The following is a 13,977-nucleotide window of genomic DNA, read 5'->3' as shown; positions in this document are numbered from 1 at the left end:
AGAAACTAGGAACATTGTAGTCTTAGTATGTTGAACCCTATGTCAAGAGATAGGTATCACATATGCATTTCATAAAGATTAAGTATCTAATACGCTAACAATGGCAAAATTTGACCCCTAACTAAAAACACTAACTTAGCGTCATCATGCACTAACATTTCTCAATGCATTTCTTTTGCATGTGGTGATAGAGCATTCTAATTTATCATATTAGACTCAGCGGCAAAAAATTTGATCAACAAAGGAGCTAGAGTTCACGAGAAAATTGAACCCACACTAGGACTCAACCTTTTTATTTTTTAATTTGTTGCAGCCTCTCCTGCTTGGTTCAAGGCTAAAAAAAACTTGGAAATTTGCAAGCTTAAGTATCGCAATGAACATCTTTGACTCTAACTTTTTATTGGCTAATATCATCAAAAATTCTAAACTGGTATACCCTAAACGAATTTTTTGCTTCATAAAAAACTCCCAAACTGATGTAAGTGCCATATTCAGCACCAAACTAATTTTGTATCATAAAAAACTCTAAATTAGTACAGTCATGTCACATCCCAAACTAGTATACATGCATCATATTTACTCCAAATTGTGGTAGATATGGATTTTTTTTTTTTTGTGAATGGGGCATGAGTGCATCAATTTAAGGTAAATATGACACAAGTATATTAATTTGAGATTTTTTATCATATACAAAATTAGTTTATAATAAATGTGACACAGATTTACCACTTTGAAAGCTTTTATTATGCAAAAATTAATGTGGGGGTAAATGGAGCATCAATGTACCGGTATGTTGCTTTTTATGGCATGAGTCCCTCTTCTAATGGTATATGGCCCATGGCTTACTCCAAAAAGTTACAGTTTCCCAAATTCGCATTAATCAAAGGTATTGATTGATCCTTACATGAGGCTGGCAGTCCATAAGTAGTGATCTGAGGGCATCAAAGTGGGAGTTTCTAATGTCCGTTTGGCCTGAAAATTTTACATTATTGTAATCTACATATTAGCTCACTTCACTACGAATTTCAGTCAAAATGGACGAACAATGACTACATACTCATCTTTTCCATGTGACTGCATAGTGTGCCCAAGCTCGACCGATGACCGAAGTTGACTAATTTCAGTGACGAAGACTCGATGGATCAAGCTTGAAATGTTGGACAAAAACCAATGCACTTTAGGGCTTTGAACCAGTGGATATTGGTTAGAAACCATTGGGTAAGGATGGGCTTGGCCAATGACCATATAAAGGGATTCAGAAGAAAATTTGTCCAAAAATTCTTAGACTTATTATACAATGATCAATTTAGTCCTAAACCATTTACTTATGCCAATTCAATCTTAAAAATTTTGACGATTTATCAATTTAATCCTAAACCTTTTAATGATTTGCCAGTGTAGTCATTAGGCAATTTCCAACCAAACTTATCTAGAAGAATTATATTGGCAAATTACTAAAAGATTTATGAATAAATTGACAAACTATCCAAAAAGTTTAGGACAAACTTAGTATGGCAAAAGTTTAAGACTAAACCGGTTGCCTTACAATAAGTTTAGGACTGAATTGATACAATTGAAAAGTTTAGGACTACATTTACTACTGTACAATAGGTTTAGGACTTGTTGGACAATAATCCCAAGGGATTCAAGATAATTTTTTTCTCTCTCTAAACCCATCCCTCTCATTTCCACCTTCATTTCTCTAGCTCATCTCTAGTCTTCATTTCCTTCAATTCTCTCTAGGCTTGAAAAACCATAAAAAAAACTATGATTTGAGGAACCCAAAATCGTTAAGTAATAAGTGAAGGTTGAGGAAACTAGAGCAAACTTTGTCGGTTTTGTTAAATATCGTGAGTTGAGTGAGAGCCTAAGACTCATTACTTCACGAATTCAAGGTAAAACACTTTCATCCTCTATCATTTCAAGTTGTAACTCGTTCTCAAAGATAGACAAGTTTTTGGATTATAGTTAAAAAGCCGAGGTATGGCAACTCATATAGCCATTGCATGCATTACAAATCCACTACCTTGGTCTACCGATGGATTGACACGGTTATGGAATCTAGTACATATGATTTGACCTTTATGGGTTATGTTAGACTTAAGTTCGTTGTTAAACCGGTCCATTTCCACCTCCCTTGGCCGTGACCCCTACTAGCTTTGTCTAGCCGTTTCCCTTGATTTTTTTGTTGAAAAACCTTGTAAATGTGTCTCGCCCCATGCTTTGGCCGAGGGCCCTAGGGTGTCAAGTTCATTTTTCTTTGTCATTTACTCATGTCGGTGTTATATTCTATGATAGATTGAGATGTAATGTCGATTCCTATGTTGGATGTCATGTTTGAAGTTTGAGACCTGGCGTCAACCGGCTCCAAGGATCGGTCCCTGGATGTGATGAACTTTATTTCTTTTGCCACTTACGTTGTTTAATCTCATATTTTAGTGGAATCATACATCATCATTCACCTGTCACCAAGATTCCATGTTTATTTGGAATTGTTTAGTGGACAATGAGCACATTTAGCTAACTGTCCAGCACACCTAATGGGTGGACAGTCGGTTTTGGACGACCCATTGCATTATTGCATCATTCCCCAGCCACATTCACATGTTCACCTCATATTTATAGAATTTTCATTATGTTTATTAATTTAAAATTATCCAACACGTTTTGGTATAGTTTAGATATTTAATCATGTTATCATTATTATCATCATTTAGCTTTAGGAGACATGCACTCCTTAATTTAGGCCATTTGCAAATTTAATTATTAGCAGCCTCAGCAGTGCTATTCCAAGGTTCAACAACAAGAGAATGTATATTTTTTGCCCAACTCATATTGGGTTTTCTTATTGCACCTCAATTGCTTTTGATATCATAGTATTTTACTTGGTATGATGTTATTTTGACGGTTAATGTTCGTGTTATACAACTTTGATTATGTGTGGTCATGTAGAAGTGTGTGCTTCGGATTTTAGAAGTTGGAAAGATCACAAGATTAAATGTTTTCAAGAAAGAGGAAAAGATACCAAATTAGGCATTAGATAGACATCTAGTGCTATCGAGGCCCTAGGCTTGAGTCTCTAACTTGCAAAAGTAAAACGACCTCTCACATTTTACTTGGCCTCTAACTAATCTTTAATAGATTGGTGGCTATTCTTAAATTAAAAATAGCATTACATAATTAACCAAGGAAATCAAGCTGCAATTTTTAGGCTTTTGGAGAATTTTGGCCAATTACTAGCACCACCTCATAAGAGCGATTGTCACACCCCCGATCCTCGAGCACGCACACATCCTTATGCTTGGTCGATTTTAGAATGCGCAGACCCTTTCATTTTAATTAGCACATGAGGAAGCAGTTATAAATCTCCAGACAATAAAACAATGGGATAGAAAAGCAAGGCCAAAATTTTCATATCGAAATTCACAACCACACTTTTATACAAGCACCTCATAGTATATATTACACTACTATTCACTGAGAGGTCTAATCTAACACTTATCCACATAAAAACCAGGCTTGACAAGACAGGATGGGATCTCAGTCCTCATCTAGGTCGTACTCGAGATCATCTTGATCCTCCTCTCATTCTTCTTCAGTAAGTTCGTTTCCTTCAAGCTCTTCATCTTTTTCTGGCTCATCGTCCTCTCCTGGTTCCTCTTTCTCAGGATGATCTACGGGCCTGAAATGGTTATACAATAACCATTGAGACCATGTCTCAATAAGTTCTACCCCCTAAGACTCAATTAGTAAACCAATGCGCTAACCGAGCTGCCTATGCACGCACGGGTCAGAGGACTTACCTTGGCCTCATATTCCACTTGCATATTAGCACAGTTCAATAGGCACCCAAGTAATCACATCACAGATTGATATTTCAATCAATCGACCTAGTCGATTACCTATCAATCGGACCATTCATCGGTCATTTCAATTCAATCAATCAAGTCACAACATCAGATCAAAGCAATGATCAATCAACCTAGTCGATTACATGTCATCTCGACCCTTTCTTGGTCGGCTCATCACATACTATCTATAAGTCCGTTCATATCAGGACTGCTCTCTGCTTAGCTGCCATATCGCCCTTAGGCTGATATAGTTTATCAACACTACTCAATCTAAGCTGATAAGATATACTGCTCTCTGTTAAGATGCCATATCGCCCTTAGGCTGATATAGTATACCGACATATGCCATCAAAACTAATAAGGTATACTATTCTCTGCTAAGCTAACATATCGTCCGTAGGCTGATATAATATATCAGTATACTGCTCTCTGCTAAATTGACATATCAGCCGTAGGTCAATATAGTATACCATCCCAATCATACAACCAATTCCATCTTTTTATCATTCTCGATAAAGTAGCCGTGTGTGGGGACATGGTCGGCCTTAGCTAAAATATAATATTTTCATTTCCATAACTCCCACATTTTCTGTAGTCTACTCAGATATTTTTGGCATTATCAACCGATGTCCGGTTATTTTTCAATTAATAACCAATGATTATCCAATTAAAGAATCATTCACACTTTCACAAATAATTCAATTCAGCATGAAATAAAGCTCAATTAAATAAACGGACTGCGTCACGGCAATCAACATAAAATTCCGGTCACCGGCCATCTGAGTTGAATTTCTAGAAAAATAAATAAAAATTAATTAATTTCGAAAATAATTATTAAATAGAAATAAATCCAATTTAGGCCCGTAATGCCTAATTGGAGGCCGAGGCGGACCCAGAAAATTTCCGAGGTTCGCTCAATAATTACTCGAGCCTATTTACTCGCTAATGGCTAAGTCTAACCACCTAACATGCATCATCAAGTCACTAATTTAATTGTTCTAAACTAATCTAACCACCTAAGTGCACTTAATTAAATCTAATCAATCCCTAAGCATAATCAACAAACTAAGAAAGCATTAGTGAGTAAAGCTCACTTGATTAAAAGCGAAAACTGGATCACTGCGACGACGACGCAACAGCGGCTAAATTCCGAATTTTCGGCGGCATCAGTGGACACTTGGGCCAGGCCCAAAGGCCTTGCAAGCCCACAGCAATTACTGGGCTTGGTCTTGGGCTTGGGCTGCTTCACGTGCTTCAAAGGGCTGACTTGTGGTATCCAAAATTTTAGACGACTCTCGGATATGTGATAGTCACCGAACTATGACTGTCTTTATTTTATAGGCATTAATTTGTATTTGTTCATTTGGAATAGTATTTCAATTTTATCCTTTGAACCAAAAGGATGGGATTTGATCTTGCATAAGAATTTTATGCATTAAAAACTTTAAAGAATTAGAACTTGAGGATATCGAGCGGGCCGCAAGAATTTGGAGTATATTTATATGTGTGTATATACTTGTATATAAAGCGATCTGAAATTTTGTTATTAAATTAAATTTGATAGAGATAAAATACTATATATATGTATAAAAAAAGGGAAAATTTGGGCTTTATTTTATGGACTCTTGGGCCCAAGTATTCGGAACCAAGCAAGCCCAAGGACACCCCATGGGCGTCGTATGAAGCAAGAGGGGGAGGAAATTGCATGCCCCAACACTTGTCTCCTCCACAATTACACTTGTCCTTGTTGTACCTACATCTGTCCTTCCTCTCGTGCCATCTGTCCATTTTAAACTTATTGATTAATAAAAGAACAAAACAAAGGGGGAGGGGGGGTTTCGGTACGAAGACAGGAGAGAGAGACTCGGGAGAGAGTTTGAGAGGAAACCAAACAAGGAGAAAAGGAGGGTCGATCGTGGGTGCAGGCAGAGAGGGAAAGAGAAGGAAGGGCCGCCTCTCGCCATGCCTGTGCAGGCGCCGTCGACGCCACTAGTTCCCGTCACCGACCGGCCAAGCTGCGACCCCTGAACCTCCATTTTCGGACAGCTACCGAGTGGGAGAGTTTAAGGCAAGCAATTGTTCTTCAATCTATGTTGTTGCAAGCTGTTTTGCCTAGAAAAGAAGTGAAATAGGTGAGGAGAATGGAGTACTTGAGCTGCATGTGGAGTCTTTGATAAAAGGAGGTGTTAGATCAAGAAAACTGGTTGTGGATGAGGTGCATGTGCTGGATTTCGAATTTCATGAAGTGTGAGTACTGGATTTTTGAACTTGCAAGTGAAACCAAATGAATTTGAGATTCTGACCATGAGGAATCTTATTGATAATCATGCTTTGGTAAGGTGTATTGTGTGTATGGACAAAGAGTATAATGATGGGAGGTCGAAATCTAATATATAGGAGGAGTTTTGTGAACTTGTGAACTGTTTTTGTAAAAATCAGTGTGACCTCAGGCGACATTTTAAATTTTCTGTAATTATCTGACCACAATTTGATTTTGAACTGTTGATCAAAGTTTTAGAGAACATCATCATAAATAACATATCCAAAATTCAGAGAAAACGAACAAAGTATGACCCTTGAAATAATTTTCCTACAAAAATATGAAATCTGGAATTTTACAGAATGTTGGGTAGGAAGAAAATTGAAGTTTTACCCTCGGTGCCTACGGAATCTGATTAGTGTTCTGCTTGGGATTTTTTCCTCTAGGTCTTATTGATAACGTGTCAAAATTTTGTAATTTTCTGATCCCGTTTAGTAATTAATTCAGAATTGTTGCTAAAACTGCGCAATTATAGAAATTAAGTTACTGTTTCGAGATTTCTATAGAATTGTCCTATATGAAGTATAGTTCTCGAATTGCCATGTGACTTAGTGATGCTGATGGTGGGAGGTTTGTGACTTGATGATGCTGATGGTAGGATATTGTGATTGATAAAAAGTTTGTGAGAAATCTTGTTTGACATATGATGATGCATTTGTGAATTAAAATGCAATTTGTTTGATAAAAGGGTTCATGAGATATCTTGTTTGACGTATGATGATGCATTTGTGAATTTAAAATGCGATTTTTTACCCATTGAACCCTCGGATTAATGATGCCCCAGGAGTCGGGATGCCTAAAGGATCGAGTGAGTTGATGCCTTGTGGATGCCCGGTGGCCATAAATGGCTGAATGCCGGAGGTTATTCCCCGGGAGTTTCAGGATGGCCGGTAGTATGCTAGTTGGTACGTAAATCCGGATGGCCAGGGTAATCATTTTCATGGGAGGCCCTCGAGGTTCCTCGTGATGCCAGGTAGGGTACGAGATGCCTGGAAGCGTGATTCGCTCCAGATGCCCGGTGGCCTTAAATGGCTGAATGCCGGAGGCTTTCGTGATGCTTGGAAGGATGCGAATGCCGAATGCGAATGCTGAAGGGACACAAACATTGGTCCTCCGGGGATGAAACCTTTTGAAAAATAAAATGAATGATTTGACTATAAATGTGTGGGGTCTAAATATGTTGTCATCACATTGAAGGGTTTCATGATTGTGATCTGATTATGTGGCATATGATTCTTATAGAATTTGCAATTGCTTTAGTATTGAAGAATTCCATGACATTGATATCCATTTATCCCTTGTCTCCCTGCCTTGTCTATCTTGTATGAAATTAGATGCTGATTGTTATGCTCCATATAGCTTGTTGAATCTTTTTCTGCTGAGTGGTTGTACTCACCCCGTTTGGGGACTAACATTTCAGACTAGACAAGATACCTCTGCCGCCACCACCACCAGCAAATAGACCGAGTGGTTGGATATAGCCGCGAGGAGGAGACAGCAAAGGAATGAACTTTTGACGCCGACACCGATCGATGGACTTTATGTATATGATTGTTGGAAGAGATGTGGGTCATCTTTGAAATATAGCCGAGTATAGAAAAACTTGGCATTTTGATGTACCGAAGAATGATGTCCATCAAGTTATGTAAATAAAAGTGTACAGCTTAACTTACATAAAATGTTTAGTTGGTGTGCACTTTGTTTTCCGAATATAGGAAGGAGTTGTTGGATATGCTTCCGCCATATAAATTGCGCAGGGACCGACCTAAAAGACATAAACCGCCCAGGATTGATGGACCTTCAGGTCACGAAAGAGAAAGGTAAGCGAACTGTGGTGACCCTGACAAATCGGAGGCCGTTCGAGGGGTGACACAACCGTAATTGGTATCAGAGCTATGGTCTATATGGAGTGATAAGGAGCCTCAAATGGAATTGAGGATAGAATGATGCACGCCATAGGATACTAACTAAGAGTAGTTGACTAACTTTGAATAACGGATCCCTAGTAGTTATCATGAGTTGTCTTTAGGTGCCAGTAACATGTTTATGTTACTTATATAGTAGTAGTTGCTTTTAAATGGAGACAGTGAGTCTCAAATTATTCCCGAGGCAATGCTTGGAAATTGCAGAAAAGTCATGGTGCGAGCTGGAAGTGCTCATCCATTGAGGGCTGAAGCCTCTACTGCAAGGGCTGAACCCCGAATGGAAGATATCCTGCAGGCATTGGCCAATATTGGAAATCTGATGGAAAGGCAAGCGCAACAACAACTTGGAGTGGAACGTCGCCCTCAAGGAATGGTGGAACAATTTCTGAAGTTGAAGCTACTTAAGTTTAGTGGAACAGGAAGTCCTGAGGAGGCGGAACAATGGATAGATGGAATGGAACGAATTTTCTAGTTGTTGGACTGTAATGACGCTGAGAAAATAACTTTTGGCAGAGTACCCGGAGGGAAATGCAAAGTTTTGGTGGAGAGCTTCAAGAGATACGATCTTTCCACCGTATACTGATATAAATTGGGTTGAGTTTGTTAGAGCTTTCAATAGGAATCCTTTCTCCGATCGTGCCAATGATAGGAAGATTACTGAATTTGTTTAGTTGGAAGAATGAGCCGACGATGGAGACCAAGTATGAGGCAAAATTTTCTGAATTGTCTAGGTATGCTCCTAGATTAGTTGAGGATCGAGAGGAAAAGGCAAAGAGATTTTTGAAAGGGCTAAGGACTGATATCAGAAAACAACTTGTGCCTCTGAATATAAGAGATTATAATAAAATATATTAAAGGGCATAGTTGGTGGAGCAAGAGTTAGTGAGAGATCAATTGAAATCTAAGAGACGAGATGACCTTTTAGTGATATTCGAAAGGGTAAGAGACCCTATCCCGGCCGAGTCAGCCCTGGGGATCTAAGAAGAGGAGTAATTTTGGGAATTTTGGAAAAGCCAAAAGTGGCCCGGTTTACCCTATCAGGATAATAACTGTCCGAGGTGTGGTGGACAGCATGGGCCAGGATTCTGTAATAATCCACCGAAATGTTATGGCTGTGGGTAGATGGAGCATTTTAAGAGAAATTTTCCACAAGAGAGGTCGCAGCTGAGTGTTAGCTCGGTGCGACAGGTACAACAAAGTACCGGTGGACTAAACCTACCAAGGAATCCACAGAGGCCACCAGCACAAGGAATGGTGTATGCGGTCACTCAAGAGGAAGCGGAAGCTTCCGAAAATGTTATCTCAGGTACGATTTCTATAGATGGATAAGAAGGCATATGTGTTATTTGATATAAGTGACACGCATTCATTTATGTTTAAGAAGTGTAGATGATTGTGAGAAGTAGGAATCAAATCTTTAGATATGCCTATTCGTATTTCTACATCACTGAAAGACATGTTGTTATCTACGTTAGCATGTGAGATGAGTGAGATAACCCTAGGGGAATGAGATCTGGAAATGGACTTGATAGTGATAGTTATGTATGACTTTGACGTCATCGTAAGAATGAACTAGCTCCGTAAGCAATGGACTAGGATGGATGATCTCCTGAGATAGTACTTACCCGTGTGCTAAGGATAAGACCGTGAGGCTAAGAATGGGATAGGCCAAAGCAGATAATATCTCTGTAAGTTAGTCCCTATCGAAACGAGACCCTCCAATGGATGTGTAGTTTGGGTTCGAACCCGGTGAAAGATGGTGTACCTGTAATGACCCGGTCCGATGAGGGCGGAGAGTGGATGCTGAGGTTAAAGGGCCTGAACAAGGAGCGGCTCTGGCAAGCTTCTAGGATGGCAAAAGGGGGCATGAATGAACCAAACTATGAACGAACCGGGAAGGCGGTGCTTCTTGGATAATTTTATTAGAGTGGCACAGAGGAAGCATGGTTAAGCTTATAGAACTTTTATTTGTGAAAAAGAAGGACAGGTCGATGCGTTTGTGCATTGATAATAGGCAATTGAATCATGTAATTGTTAAGAGTAAGTACTCATTACCTAGAATTGATGACCTATTTGACCAACTGCAAGGAAGTTCGATCTTTTCTATAATTGACTTGAGGTCAGGATACCATCGGCAAAGGATTAAGAAAGAGACATCCTAAGACTGTATTTAGGACTCACTATGGACAATACGAGTTCCTAGTTATGCTATTTGGATTGATAAATGCCTTAGATGCATTCACGGATATGATGAATAAGATATTTAAGCCATATTTGGACCAAATTGTGATTGTCTTCATTGATGATATCTTGATGTATTCTAAAGGACCTAAAGAACATGCCCAACATCTAAGCATAGTGCTGCAAGCAAAGCTTAAGAAGTGAATTATGGAGAGTGAGTTATGAATTTGAGGATTAAGTTATGATCATTTGAGCTAAGTAGTGACTTCCTATTAAAGGATCTCATTGGAAGTCTTGATGCATTACATGGAAGCATTTAGTATGTATAGAATGATCTTGGAAGTCATGAGTTTGAGTGGTCATATGAGACATCAAATTACTTGTGGTTTATATGTTGGAATAATAGGTCTAATTGATGGTAGTCAACTTTTAATTTTGGTGATGATCTCAGTTTGAAAAGGGTCTGTGGAATTAGTGAATATAATCAATTGTGGTTAAACTCTTTCCAAGGTAAAATGGTGAAAGTTCAAGTTGTGGACTTGATGAGTGATTAGTCCAAGTAATGATCTTTTAGGGTGAGACATAAGGTATACTTGATGGAAACTAGACAAGTTTTATCTTGGTGGATTGTCGATCTTTGAATTGAATAAGTCTTGGGGGACTATCGATATTTGAACTGAATGAATAGTGCTATATTTTAGGCTTGAATTTATGTTGCAGTGAAGGCATAGTGAATGTCTCTGTTGGACTGTACTAGATGAGTTATTGGTGGTGTCGATTTTGATGGTTCTGGGCTTGAATTGATGGTGACAAATGTATAGAAATAATTCGGCTAAATGGTGTGTTTGATTGAGCCGAGAGATGGAATTCTTTAAATTTGAAATCTATATAGATCATAAGAGCTTGAAATACTTGTTTTCACAAAGGGAACTGAACATGAGACAGAAGAGGTGGATGGAGTTGTTAAAAGATTATGATTGTGAAATACGATACCATCCAGAAAGGTAAATAAGGTGACGATGCTCTAGTCGTAAGTCAACTATAGACATGGCCAGTATGAGAATAAAAAGAATGGAATCTATTAGAATCAATGGCGGATTCAGAATTCAAGTTAGAAATAGATTATCTCACCGGTATGCTTACCTTTGCATTAAGGATTGAACCGTAGATTATCCAGAAAAGTTAGAATTTTGCAAAAATCCAATCTGGAAATAGTGAAAGTGCAAAATGTTGTGTCTTTAGGAAAAATGCCAGAATTTCAAGTCTCTAAGGATGGAGTGGTAAGATGTCAATGACGACTCGTGTTCCGACAATAAAGTAAAGAAGTAAAAAAAAGGAAATTCTATAAAAACACATAGGAGTAATTATAGTATTCATCCGGGTGGTACAAAGATGTACAGAAATTTACACCAACAAGTATTGGTGGAATGGCATGAAAGCAGATATAGCTAAACACATGTCTCAATGTTTAACATGCCAACAAGTAAAAGCAGAACAACGCAAACCCGCAGGACTGTTCGGACCATTAGGTATACCAGAATGGAAATGGGATTATGTGACGATGGACATGAAGTGGTCACGACTCTATCTGGGTGATAGTGGATCGCTTGACTAAATCCATCCATTTCCTAGCAGTTTGCGTATACTATCTGATGGATAAATTTGATGATATATATGTAAGCCAAGTGGTACGCATACATGGTGTTCCTATAACTATCACGTCTGATTGAGATTCGAGATTCGAGATTTACTTCCGAACCTTTGGCGAAGTCTTCAAACCACCTTAGGGATTAAAGCTCTAGTTTAGTACCGCTTTTAATCCACAGACGGATGGACAAACAGAGAGAGTAATCCAAACACTAGAGGACATGTTGAGAGCTTGCGTCGTTGATTTTAAAGGAAGTTGGAATGAAAAGTTAAACTTGATAGAATTCACCTATAACAATAGTTTTCAGAAAAGTATAGGCATGACTCCCTATAAAGCATTGTATGGGAAGAGATGTAGGACCCCTGTCTATTGGAATGAAGTAGGTGAAAGGAAACTGACAAGACCTCGAATCGTACAAGTTACCACGGAGGCTGTAGAGATCATTAGGAAAGGACTAAAAACAGCCCAAACCGTCGAAAGACTATGCAGATTAGTGTAGAGGACCTTTCGAGTTTAATGTAGGAGACCATGTATTCCGATGAAAGGAATATCATGATTTGGAATAAAGGGGAAGTTAAGTCCCAGATTCGTTGGACTCTTTGAGATACTCGAGAGGATAGGAGATGTAGCTTATCGACTGGCATTACCCCTTAAGTTGGAAAATTTGCATGATGTGTTCCATGTGTTGATGCTGAGGAGGTATAAGCCGGATCTTGGTCACATACTCAATCATGAAGCCATCAACGTGGATGAGAAAGTGAGATACATGGAAGAACAAGTACGAGTGTTGGATTGAAAAGAACAAGTCCTTCAGACGAAGAAAATTCCTCTAGTTAAGGTGTTATGTCGACATCATGATGTGGAAGAGGCCACCTGGGAAAGTGAAAATGAGATAAAGGAAAAGTAACCTCATTTGTTTAATGAGATTTAAGTAATATTAAATTTTGAGGACGAAATTCTCTAAGGAGGGGAGAATTGTTGCATCCAAAATTTTAGACAACCCTGATAGGTGACAAGCACGAACCGTGACTGTCTTTATTTTATAGGCATTAATTTGTATTTGTTCATTTAGAATAGTATTTCAATTTTATCCTTTGAACCAAAAGGATGGGATTTGATCTTGCATAAGAATTTTATGCGTTAAAAAATTTAAAGAATTAGAACTTGAGGATATTGAGCGGGCCGCAAGAATTTTGAGTATATTTATATGTGTGTATATACTTGTATATAAAGCAATCTGAAATTTTGTTAATACATTAAATTTGATAGAGATAAAATACTATATATATGTAAAAAAAAAAAAAGAGAGGAAAATTTGGGCTTTATTTTATGGACTCTTGGGCCCAAGGATTCGGACCCAAGCAAGCCCAAGGACACCCCATGGGCGTCATACGAAGCAAGAGGAGGGGGAGAAAATCACATACCCCCCCCCACACTTGTCTCCTCAACAATTACACTTGTCCTTGTTGTACCTACACTCGTCCTTCCTCTTGTGCCATCTGTCCATTTAAAACTTATTGATTAATAAAAGAACAAAACAAAGGGGAGGGGGGGGTTCGTACGGGGCCAGGAGAGAGACCGAGAGAGAGTTTGAGAGGAAACCAAACAAGGAGAAAAGGAGGGTCGCATCGTGGGTGCGGGCAGTGAGGGAAAGAGAAGGAAGGGCCTCTCCGCTGTGTCCGTGCAGCCACTGTCGACGCCACCGGTTCCCGTCGCTGACCGGCCAAGCCGCGACCCCTGAACCTCCATTTTCAGACAGCTACCGAGTGGGAGAGTTTAAGGCAAGCAATTGTTCTTCAATCTATGTTGTTGCAAGCTGTTTGCCTAGAAAAGAAGTGAAATAGGTGAGGAGAATGGAGTACTTGAGCTGCATGTGGAGTCTTTGATAAAAGGAGGGTGTTAGATCAAGAAAACTGGTTGTGGATGAGGTGCATGTGCTGGATTTCGAATTTCATGAAGTGTGAGTGCTGGATTTTTGAACTTGCAAGTGAAACCAAATGAAATTGAGATTCTGACCATGAGGAATCTTAGTGATAATCATGCTGTGGTAAG

Source organism: Eucalyptus grandis, chromosome 5 (genome assembly GCF_016545825.1).
Source record: "Eucalyptus grandis isolate ANBG69807.140 chromosome 5, ASM1654582v1, whole genome shotgun sequence".
NCBI lineage: Eukaryota > Viridiplantae > Streptophyta > Magnoliopsida > Myrtales > Myrtaceae > Eucalyptus > Eucalyptus grandis.
The sequence above is the reverse complement of the archived record's forward strand: the minus strand, read 5'-3'. Positions refer to the sequence as shown.